We start from the raw sequence: 12,296 nt of genomic DNA, 5'->3' as shown, positions 1-12,296 counted from the left end.
CTCTCCCTCTTTTTCTCCCTCCCTTCCCCTCTCTAAAAAATAAATAAATAAAATCTTTAAAAAATTTTTTTAAAGGTAAAAAAATATCTCTTAAGCAAACAAATATAGTTTTGGCCTTCACGGATATTATACACTAGTGGAGGGAAAAGATACCTACCAAATAAATAGGCAATTACAAACTGTGCAAGTACTATAAAAAACAAGTAGCTCTGGCCAGTGTGACTCGGTTGGAGTGTTATTCCATAAACCAAAAGGTTGAGGGTTTGATTCCCAGTCAGAGCACATGCCTGGATTGCAGGTTCGGTCCCCAGTTCAGGTGTGTGAGAGGCAACTGATCTGTTTCTCTCGTACATTGATGTTTCTCACACTCTCCCTCCCTCCCCGATCTCTGTAAAATCAATAAGCATGTCCTTGGGTGAGGATTTTTTAAAAAAACGTAAGTGTAGGTGCCCTGAGAGTGTGTGAAAGAGGGGCCTGACTGAGTCTGCAGCCCTGATGTGTGTGTTGGGTGAGTGGGAGGGGGTTGTCATCTCTCAGCAGAAGGCTTTCCTGAAGAAGTCTGACGTCTTCCCTTTCTTCTGGCACTTTCTTCTGGAGTTATCTGCATAGCTGGCTTTTTCTTGCCGTTGAAGACTCAACTGATAATGGTGCTTCCTTAGCAAGACATTTGACCACACCCCAAATTAATGTTTAGCACATCACTCTTCTTTATTTCCTTTAGAGCATTTATTTTTATCTGGAATTATCTTGTTTAGGGACCTTGTCTCTCTTTTTCTCACCTGTGCCCCCACTGTTTAGAACATTTCCTGAAACTTAAGTGTTCAAGAAATGATTAAATGTGAGTAACCCTGGGCATTGGTCTGTTGCATGGTTGGTCTGTGATTTCCATGTCCTCTACGTCCGCTGCCTTGAGTTTAGGAGGGCTCCTCAGTCACCCTTCTACTTGTTCACATTTCTGTCGAATTGATGCTCCCCTCACTCTACTGTGTCTGCTAATGGGGGTTGCCAAGAGTAAATCCCACTCTCTGGCCATAGTGATGGGCACGTGGGCCAATCACAAACTGGGCCAATCTGAGCTATTCTCCTGGATTTTTCAAATTTGAAGGAAGAGGGAGATTTCCCAGGAGGCAAACTGTGAGGCATGAACCTGGAGCTGTCTATGGCCATATCCACATCCAGACTGAAGAAGCCAATCTGCAACAGGAGAAAAGGCACTACACAGAGAAAAGCAGACAGGAGAGAGAAAAGAGTCCTTCCCGGTAGTTCCAGCCTCCCCTTCACCTGAACCTGAGGCCCGCCCAGTCGCAACCCCTGGTGTTCCCATGGCCTTTGCCTTAGCCAGTTCAAATTGAGTTTCGTCACTTACAACCGAAGATTCCAATTAAAAACAGTTTATAGCTTTATTTTTATTTTAACCTTCACTTCAACTAACAAGCTTTTCATCTTGATGTGTTTTAAAAAGATTTTTATGTATTTATTTTTAGAGAAAGGGGAAGGAAGGGAGGAGAGGGAGAGAAACATCAATGTGTGGTTGCCTCTTGCGTGGCGCCAGCTGGGGACCTGGCCTGCAACCCAGGCATGGGCCCTGACTGGAAATGGAACTGGTGACCCTGTGGTTCACAGACCAGCACTCAGTTCACTGAGCCACACCAGCCAGGGCTCATCTTCATGTGTTGAGTACAATATCTTTGGATATTGATCTCTTGTAGAGTTTAATTCCTTGTTTCAGAGAATCGGTATTTGCTCCCTCTCTTTGTTTCTCTACACCTCTCTCTCCCTCCTCTCCTCTCCCTCTCACCTTCTCTCCTTTCCTTCCCTTCCCCCACTATCCTTTCTTTATCTCTTTCAGATACAAAGCAGTTGCTGCCCAATCTATTCTATTTCTAGTACTATTTATTTTAGTACTGTGCATCTTTCCTTTTTTAAAAAGCACATTGGTTAGAAGTCAAGTAGATATCATCTTATTTTTATTATTGTTATTGTTTAACCCATCCTTGGAGCAGGTTTATTGGGTTTTCAGATAGGACACTGGGGCCCAGAGAGGCCACCTGATTCCAAGTCACACAGGTGATTAAGGACAGCATCATGGTTAGAATGCAGTCTCAGACTGTGCTCTGGCACTCTATTTCTGGCGTCAAGTTGATAGGAGTTTATGCCAAAGAAAAGCCACTTGCCCTCCCTTCACTTATCCCACCCAGTTGTACCCCTCTATGGTAACATATATTAACGACACCATGGATACGCAGTTGGTTTCCCACCCATTTACCCATCCATCCATCCACTACTCCTTCCGTATACAAATACAGGTCTATATTCCCCTTCGCGGTACGGACTTGAATCATGCTACGCATGTTACTTTAAATCTTTAGCCGTATGTCATGGTCATACATCTAGGTCAGCATATCCAGATTTAATTCATTCCTCTTCTTTGCCTATTTTGTTTGATTTATCGCAGAGGAAGTAGTGCTTTTAAAAATGTATTTAAAGTGAAAAATGTAATGCCAGTGCATGATATGATTTAATCACATATTTATTTACTTCATGAAGTATAAGAAAAGGAATATATTTATTGATAATTCTAATGAAACTTAGGTTTCCCTCTATTTGCCACAGGTTTTTTCACTTTGCTAATGTATTAATCTTTCCTAATTTTCTTTTGAGTAAAAATTAATTGTAGCCTTAATTAATATTTTTTTCTAAGGAAATTCAACGTATTTTTCAGGTTATCATATCAGAGAAAAGTCTAAGCAAGTCGTATCATTGCTGATGGATGAGCAGTTGCTGCATAAAGAGAGGGAAGCAGCATGTCGGACTAGACAGCATAGCTCCTACCCTGTGACATTTTCTGAAAGATTACCTGGTGCAGGTAACTCACCAACAGCCTGGGCTTCTGACCCCACGCCAGAAGTTCCTGCTTCGGAGAAGAAGCGCAAGCTTCTTCAGGTTTCAAGGCTACGTAAAAAAAGTGCGTATAATGAACATTGGCCTAAGATGCAGTAGGTATTTAATGACAACTAAAAAATGTAAAACATAACTCTTAGTCCTAGCATGTTAATATTATACTAGTCCTGATATTACTGCATTAGGCACCATACTGCAGAGAACAAAGATGAAGAATTCAGTAGAAAATTTTATGGCTATTTTCTGAATGCAATTATCTGGGATTCAAATAAAATGACTTTGAGCTTAGAAGGCATTAACCAAATGACTTCCCTACTTTGCATTCTGATTGATTTTTAAGATTTCAGTCATAATTGGAATGTGAAGGAGAACTGTTTTCTGAGACGAGGATCAGGGTGTGTGTGCATTCGTGCCATTTGATCCTACAAATCAAGAAATCGACACTTTCTTAAATGTAACTCAAAATTCTAAAAGTGCTCAAACTCTTCTAGGGCAATGCCTTGTTACATAACCCTTTCCTTTGTCTAAAATGTTAATTCTGGACTACTGAATTTTTTTTTAAGACAGGGATTTATTTACAATGTTATAATAGAAATTAGCAGGAAAATGACACCTCTTCTACAAAATTTGTTAAAACATAAAGAATTATCATTTTGCCCTAACTTCTCCAGTAAAAAACCTGTTTTGATAAGCTATGTATAAGGAGTGGACAGCTTGAGAGTGCAGACACATTCATGAAATGTGACTTAGATATCTGTCCCTTGAAAGGAACTGAACTTTGTGCCATAAGTGAAGGGCATGGTAAGAGGAACATATAGTTAGTTACAAGGATTTTCAGAGGCTTGCCTCTAGCTTTATGTAAATCTATTCATCAACATCCTGAAAGAAATGCAAGTATCCAAATGTCAGTTAGGGATGAAAATTTAAATACTTATACCAACACAAACTAATTCTACTAAAAATCATTAAAGTATCTGTCTGACTCAGTCAGGAGTTCTCAAGTGTTCACTCAATTTGTACTTGTGTGGACTGGGGAGCTAGAAATGCAGTAAAGAGGTGGCCAATGTAATTATAATAGTAAATACCACCCAAACTCTTCTAAAAGGTAGTGGAGACTCTTTCTTGAAGGCTCTCATTCCTTTGGAATAAATACCCAAAAGAGACATAGACCCATTCTTATGGCAGCCTTGGAGTCAAGCCTCCACTAAAAAGCAGTAATGGTAGAATAACCAATTACGGCTCCTGGGGAACCTTTTCATCTCTTTTGCTACTTCTCTATTACCTTTCTTGCCCCTCCTTTCTTCATTTCTTCTCGCTCTTCTTTCCTCTTTTATTATAAACATGTTCATTGACTTTATTTTCTGAAATTTGGATATCTAGAAGAAATTTGGAGCTATAGCACTGAATAAAGCCCCTTTCATCATGGAGCAAATATTCTAGTGACCGAGACAGATATTAAAGACACACAAACCAAATAGATATAAAACTATATGTCAGATAGTAAAGTGACAATTCCTTTTTTTTTTTTAAAGGAAAGCAGTGTCAAGGGACAGAGACAGACAGTAATGACTTTATTTTAGGTCATGTAATAAAGGAAGGCCTTTCGGAGGAGGTGAACATTTAAACAGAGACCTGAAGGAAGTGAGGGTGTAATTCATGTAATGGCTGGGTGTTCCAGGCACAGGGAACAGCAGATGCAAATTCTCTGGAATGGGAGCAAGTTTGGCGTCCTTAACTATAAGCTTAAGAAATGAGGCCCTGAACAGCTGCGGAACTAGCTCATCTCTGAGCTATTTTTATGATTCATACAAGGAAATCTAGTTTATTGTTTTATAGTCACTAATTTTTAAAATTTTTACTTTTTAAAAGATTTTATTTATTTGTTAAAAGAGGAAAGGGAAGGAGAAAGACAGAGACAAACATCAATGTGTGGTCGCCTCTTGCACGCCCCCTACTAGAGACGCAACCCAGGCTTGTGCCCTGACTGGGAATCCAACAGGTGACTGGTTTGCAGGCCGGTGCTCAATCCACTGAGCCACACCAGCCAGGGCCACTGCTTTTTAAAAAAAACTCAAAATGATATTCCCAGCTTTGTGACACATCTTATTCACTAGACTGAGCTCTGAATAGTTTTTGACTCTTAAAAAAATCAATCTACCTTAAAATGAACTTTTGCTACAGTTTATTTTTTTCATGCCATAAATATGTATTGAGTGCCTATCTACTCTATGCTAGATACTCTTCTAGGCCTAGTAAACAAATTGGGGACATTTCTGCTCTCATGGAGGTTATATCTAGTGATGGGCTTTTAGTATGTTTTTAAAAAAATTTGTGCTAAAAGAGTTTTGGTGAATGATGGCATCATTGAAATGAATCTGTAGTAAAAGTACTACCTAAGTAAATAGTGAATGTTTGGGTGTAAAAGTTGTAGAACTTGTTAAAAATATGTTACAATATTTAAAAATTTTATTTATCCATCACTGTATATACATGTACATGTATAGATATGTATTGTTCAAAGAAGAGTTAACTAAATTACGTAAGCTTAGCAAAATTAACCATTTCCATGTTGGGTCCCATGTTTGAATCTGAAGCTGTATTTTAAAGGAAGAAAGAAAACTGACAATTTGGTCGGGGTGTGGGAAAGATAGGAAAATAAATTTGGGGAGCATTCTTAGTCAGACAGGAGAAGTAGCAAATGAAAACTTAGAGAAGGGTGGATCAGTTAGAATTAGGTACACCCACAAGTGATAGTAGCAGAGACCACAAAAGTGGTAGCAGTTTAAACATAGTAGGAATTTATTTTTCTCCTCTAAAAATAATCCAGAACTAGGCATTCTAGGACTGATATGGCTCTGCATGATGTCAGTGACCAAGGGCTCTTTCTGTCCTGTTACACCACGAAGCATGTAATTTCCATTTCATGATCCAAGATAGCTGCTTGAGCTCCAGCCATCACATTTGCATTCTAGCCAGTAGGAAAGAGAAGTTCAAATATGAATGCTCTTTCCTTTTCAGAACACTTATTGAAGTTGTTCATGAGATTTTGGCTTATGTATTATTGTTTAGCACTTAGTCACATGGGCATTCCTAGCTGTAAGAGAGTCTGAGAAATGAAATCTTTATTCTGGACAGCTGTGTACCCAGGTGAAAGTTAGAGAATCTATTGTTAAGGAAGAAGGAAAAGATAAATATAAGGGACAGCAAATAGTCCCTACAATAGTGGGAAAGAATATAAACGACAAATGATTAATCATGGTAATACATGGTTGTCAGATTACATACAATAGAGAATATAAATTTGAATATATGGGAAAATGTTAGCAGATCGCTGAGAGTACTCAGCACAGTTCATTAAGGACATAATGAACAGTATTTGGAAATTTCAATTTGATATAACTAGCAACTAGGAACCATTGTAGGCCTTGGAGAACAGAAGGGATGTTTAGCTTAGTCACAGAACTTGGCTTTCTTATTACTGAAAACAGCTGTTGGTGGAAGATAATTTTTATTGCTTCATGTAGAAATGAAGGAGAAACAAATTGGAGGGAAGCTTGTAAGAGATAGTTGTTTCAGTCCAAGCATCTAAGACCTGCTCTAGGTTATTGAAATAAAGAAAAGGTAATGTTTGAAGATAGCATGCAGAGAGGAAATGGGGAAAGTAGATAATGTACAGAGAAGAAAGAGAGAAATTGAAAATGGCTCTGACATTTGAGTTAGAGAAAATGGAGGCACATGACGGTATCACACAGGTAAATTTCCGTCAGAAGGAATGTAAAGACATCTCTAAATTATTTAGTTATAATGAAATGTAAAATTGAATGCATTGCTAGAAATATGATTTCCAGGCTCTAGGATTTAGAGTTGAAACAGCTGTGCCTAGCTCCTTTGTTGTAAATTAGCAAGGGAAAAGAGGTGCTTTACAGAAGGTGTTATACACACATCGCTATTTTGCCTTTTTTCTATTCCTGGATGTTTCCCCCAAGATTTTAATTCTAGTAGATAGTTTGGGTGGTTTTGTTTTGATTTTGATGTGTGAAGGAAGAGATGAGCTGAAGGATAATTGCTACTTGATGGCAAGACAAAAAAGTATATGAAGCACATTTACGACTCAGCTTTTCTGAGCTATAAACATCAGAGTTAGGTTCTCTCTTTAGAGGTAATAGTTATAGAGACTATCACCACAGACAGTGCGAACAACCAGATCAGCAAAGCGTCACTTCTCTTGGTCATCCCATCTTCCACAAAGAGCTCTTTAGTGGCAGTATTTTTTGCAATGGAACTTTACCTGTGTTAGAGAAGGATTATATTACTCTGCTCTATGTCATGAAAATATTTCCCTAAAAATGGTGTGATTCCTGTTGGACCAAAAGTTAAACTTCAAAGTAGTTGTCATGCTTTTATAAGCAAAAACAACGACGTCGATGTTGCAGTTCCTACAGTGAACTCTGTGCTAACAGAGCTCATGTGGTGGAGTCACACTTGGTTGCCTTATCATATGTAGTCTCTATGCCTTATGGTACAAATGGTGGTCGCTACTCAAACGTTTCATTGATGGATGTCAAGCAGTGATTTTTTTTTAATTTAAAAATAAACAAATGTACAAAAAGGAAAGTAACAGTAGCTTATATCCCTAGTACCCTAAAGCAACCACTATTAACATATTAGAATAGTTGCTTCCAGTCTGCTCCTTTTTTTTCCTTTTCTTTTTGTTTCAGAAAAATCACTTTATTCTTATAAAAAATAATGCAGTCTCATTATAGGGAATCAATCACTTCCAATCCCATCACTCAGTAATACCCATAATTAATATCAGATGAACATAAATTCTAGGTATCAGTATCTTTCTATCCCATACACACATATCAAAAGATGTATAACTAAAGAGAAATCATTTTTATAAAAGTAGAATTATACTAGATGCTATTTTTTACTAAAAAATATTTCAGGTCTACTTCTCCAATAAGACTTACTGGGAACTCCAAGAAGCCCATTTATTGCATAGTAACCAAAGACTGCAAATGATTCTACTTGAGAGATTTCTGGCATCACCAGAGGTACGGGAAATCTGCAAGGGTCTCTCCTTCTAAGAATTAAATTTAATTAGTTAATTAGCTTAATTTAATAAGTGGAATAAGAACAGGATACGTGAGCTGGGATCAGAGTGACTTCAAGCTGGTGCCTCTGGGACACTGCAAGTGACTGACTACTGCAGGGCTGAGCTGCTGAAGGGCCGTTGTGAGCACTCAGGAAAATGAGTGTGGGGCCTGCCCTGAGCGCTGGGAAGGAAAGCCTGGGATTACAGTGCCGAGCGCAGACCCTCCAGAGAGGCCAGAGTGATTCCATGTAGTTACCTCGGCGAGAAGATAGCCTGCTCGATTCCCGTCAGGCTCACAGGATCCCCACCAATTAAAACCAGGCAATGAGCTCACAATCCAAATCACCAAACATAGGAAAAGGTAATTAGCAGAGCACATATTCAGTCCCCCAAAGACTGTGGATATTAGAAAGGTCAGATACGTGATGTAGAACAGCTATGTATTTAAATAAATAAAGGATGCACACACGGTGTCGGTACCGGGGAAGGCTGTGCATGTGCAGGGCCGTGGCATATGGGGAATCTCTGTACCTCCCCCTCAATTTTGTTGTGAACCTAAGACTGCTCTACAAAATAGTCGTTAAAGAAAGGCATACACTTGGGCACAACCATCAAAACCGATTTGCCCTTCTCTAAATTAATCCAGTTTTTCAAATGCCAGTTATATCTGTCCTAGCCTGACTCTTTGCACCCAACCAAACTCTTAAAAATTAAAACTGTTATACTTCAAAAAGAAGATTATTGGGAATGAATGTATGAATTTGAAAGATGGGAACTTACAGAAATGATATACCACTGGAAAAAAGAACAACAAAAAACAAACCTTAATTTAGTGAACTAGAAGATAGGCCCCAAAGTAAATGGAAAACATGAAAGCAATATATTTTTTAATTTTTTTGTTGTTCAATTGTAGTTGTCTGCATTCCCCCCCCATTGCTCTCCCTTGCCCTGCTCACCCCCCACATTTAATCTCCCCCGCATTGTCCTCTGAAAGCAATATTAAACATAGAGGATACATCCACAGAGGATTGACAGGTACCATAAACTCATCAGCTACAGCCCTATCTTCAAAGGGCTGAGAGAAAACGATAGCCTATAATTGTGTACCCAGCAAAACTATTAGTCAAGGATGGGGATGAAATAGTAATTTACAGATAAACACAAAAACAGAGTTTACCACCATGAGACCTACATTAAAGGATATACTTTATTTTTTAAGATTTTTTTAAAAAAGATTTTGTTTATTTATTTTTAGAAAGAGAGGGAGAGAAACATCAATGTATGGTTGCCTCTTCCATGCCCCCTACTGGGGATGTGGCCTGCAACCCAGGCATGTGCCCTGACTGGGAATTGAACCGGTGACCCTTTGGTTTGCAGACTGGCACTCACTCCACTGAGCCATACCAGCCAAGGCCATTAAAGGATATACTTTAAAAAGAAGGAAAATTATTCCAGAAGAATAGCTGGGTACACCATGAGGAAACATGTATTTAAAATACTTTCTATATAAAATAATGTCACATTTTTGAGTTTTAAAAAAAGGCAACTAAAATACTGAGTAGCTATGATATGTAAGTTAGGAGTGGGTCTATAGTGTACTTGCGTCCTCGTATTTTTTGAGAGAAGGATAAGGATATTATTTGACTCTAAACTTTTAAGGGTAAATGTGCATGATAAACTTTCAAGGGTAAATGCTAAAAGAAGACAAGTATAGAGTGTATAAATTCCAAAGTAGTGAAAAAATGAAGTGAAAAAAATTTAATTTTATGAAAGGCAGAAAGCATAGATAAAGTGAGACAAATGGAAATAAAAAAGTAAAATGGTAGAAATGAGACTAAATATATTAATAATCACAATAAATATCAGTGAATTAAGCTCGCCTGTTAAAAGGCAGAGATTATCGAAGGGGGGAAAAGAAACCCAGGCATATGCTGCCAGCATAAGCTCGCAGCGCGGTGGGAAGCAAGTGGGGGGGAGATAAAACAGGCACATACTAACTAAAGAAAGCTGGCGTAGCTGCATTAAATCAGAAGTGGAATTTAAAGCCAGAGCATTATAAGGACAATGATAAAAGATATAATTCCCCAGAAAGACGTATAACATTTCAAAATGTGAATACACCCAATTAAATAACTTTAAAGTACATAAAGTGAAAATTGGTAGAATAGGATTTTAGGGTGACATTGAAACATTGACCATTAGGTGATTTCAAAATATCTCTCATTTATTGTCGGGTCAGTAAATAAAACATTTTTTAAAACGTGGGTTTTACAAGTGATTATATTTGTGATAAAGAAGATCTTGACATTTCAACGACTCTGTATCACCCAGATGATCTTTCCTAGCACAAATGCATTGTTTGAATTTTAAAATGTACATTAAAAATTTCCATTCATTTGAATGTGGAGTATTCCTTTTAGGATCAGGTAGGAGAAAAGGTCCCCATTCTCCATGCTTCTATTCAGCTTTGTACTGAAGGTCCTAACCATCATAATAAAACAAGTAAGAAATTAAAAACATAGTATTGAAATGGAAGAAACACATTTACTTGCAGAGAAGAGGATTCTCATAGAGAAAACTTGAAAACATCTATAGACATGTTAGAAATACTAAATGTGAGTATTGTACTAAGTGAATAAGTCAGTCAAAGACAAATACCATACGATTTCACTTATATGTGGAATCTAAAGAACAATATAAATGAACAAACAAAACAGAAACAGACTCACAGATACAGAGAAGAGAATGATGGTTGCCAGAGGGAAGGGGATTAGTGCGCTGGGTGGAAGAGGTGAGCAGATTAAGAGGTATAGATTGGCAGTTACAAAATAACCATGGATAGTACAGCATAGGGAATATAGTCAGTAAAATTGTAATAGCTATGTACAGTGCCAGGTGGGTACTGGAAATGCCAGGGGGACACTTTGTAAAGTATGTGATTGTCTACCGACCATGCTGTACACCTGAAGCTAATAAAAAAATAATATTGAATATAAACTATAATTGAAAACAGTTAAAAATTAAAAAAGAAATACTAAATTTTAACAAGACGTCTGGCTATATTTCCATATACTATCAATAAACAATAAACATAATTTTTTAAATACCATTTATAATAGCAAAAATCATAATCTACTTAGGGAAAAAACTTACAAAAGATGTGTAAGATCTGTACACTGAAAACTATAAACTTCATTGACATACATTAAAGAGGACCTATATATTAATATATAGAAAATATTCATGTTTGTCCATTGAAGTACTCAAAAATATAGGTATCAGTTCTCTCCAAATTGAAAAGATTTAGTGATGGGTTTCTTAAACTGGGTACTATTGACATTTTAAGCTGGACGATTCTTTATTTTAGGGTTACCCTGGTCAGTGTAGGATATTTAGCACTCTCCCTGACCTGGATGCCATTAGACACCCGCCTTCCTGTTGTGAGACCAAAAATGTCTGCAGACATTGTCAAATGTCGCCTGGGGACCAAAATTGCCCCCCCCCATTGAGAACTACTGATTCAGTGCAATTGCAATCAAAATCCAAAAATGATTTTTAAAATTGAATTTGATGGGCTGATTCTAAAATTTATCTGGATGAATCAAAAGGTCAAGAATATCCAAACATTCATTGAGGAAACTAGGGGGAGAGCTTGCCTTTCTAGATAACAAGACTAAAGCATTAGTCAGCATGAGGGTGTGGCCTTGATGCAGGGGTAGTTGTGCCAATGGTGGAAAGCACTGTGGAGCCCAGGGTGTGGACCTGTGCAGCTGAGTTATCTTAGTATAGGACAGAGGGGGCATTTCATTTGTGTGGGGGAAAGACGAACTACTTAATGTGGGGGCAATTATTTATCCATGTTGAAAAAAATGAAATTAAGAATTAGGTCTCTACCTCATATCCTGCACAAAACAAGTTCTAGATGAATTAAGGACTTCAAAGTTTAAAAACAAGTGCCCGCTTTGGCAGCACATGTACTAAAATTGGAACGATACAGAGAAGATTAGCATGGCCCCTGCGTAAGGATGACACGCAAATTCATGAAGCGTTCCATATTTTTTCACAACTCCATAAAAGTCCTAGAGGAGAACATAGGCAGGAAAATTTTAGATATTCCATGTAGCGATATTTTCACCAATATGTCCCCTAGAGCAAGGGTCATAAAGGAAAGAATAAACAAATGGGACTTCATCAAATTAAAAAGCTTCTGCACAGCTAAAGAAAACATCAGTAAAATGAAAAGGGAACCAACTGTATGGGAACATATATTTGCCGATGATACCTCAGACAAGGGTTT

The 12,296-nt window shown here is 37.8% G+C and overlaps 1 non-coding gene across 1 annotated transcript; it reads left to right on the top strand.

Annotated features, from left to right (window-relative positions):
* The first annotated feature begins 11,952 nt into the window (after nucleotides 1–11,952).
* On the top strand, nucleotides 11,953–12,059 carry LOC112322092 (U6 spliceosomal RNA). The gene has a single exon (XR_002976586.2). It is a non-coding gene; the product is annotated as a U6 spliceosomal RNA (small nuclear RNA).
* The last annotated feature ends 237 nt before the right edge of the window (nucleotides 12,060–12,296 follow it).

Source organism: Desmodus rotundus, chromosome 3, assembly GCF_022682495.2.
Source record: "Desmodus rotundus isolate HL8 chromosome 3, HLdesRot8A.1, whole genome shotgun sequence".
Classification (NCBI taxonomy): domain Eukaryota; kingdom Metazoa; phylum Chordata; class Mammalia; order Chiroptera; family Phyllostomidae; genus Desmodus; species Desmodus rotundus.
The sequence above is the reverse complement of the archived record's forward strand: the minus strand, read 5'-3'. Positions and strand labels throughout refer to the sequence as shown.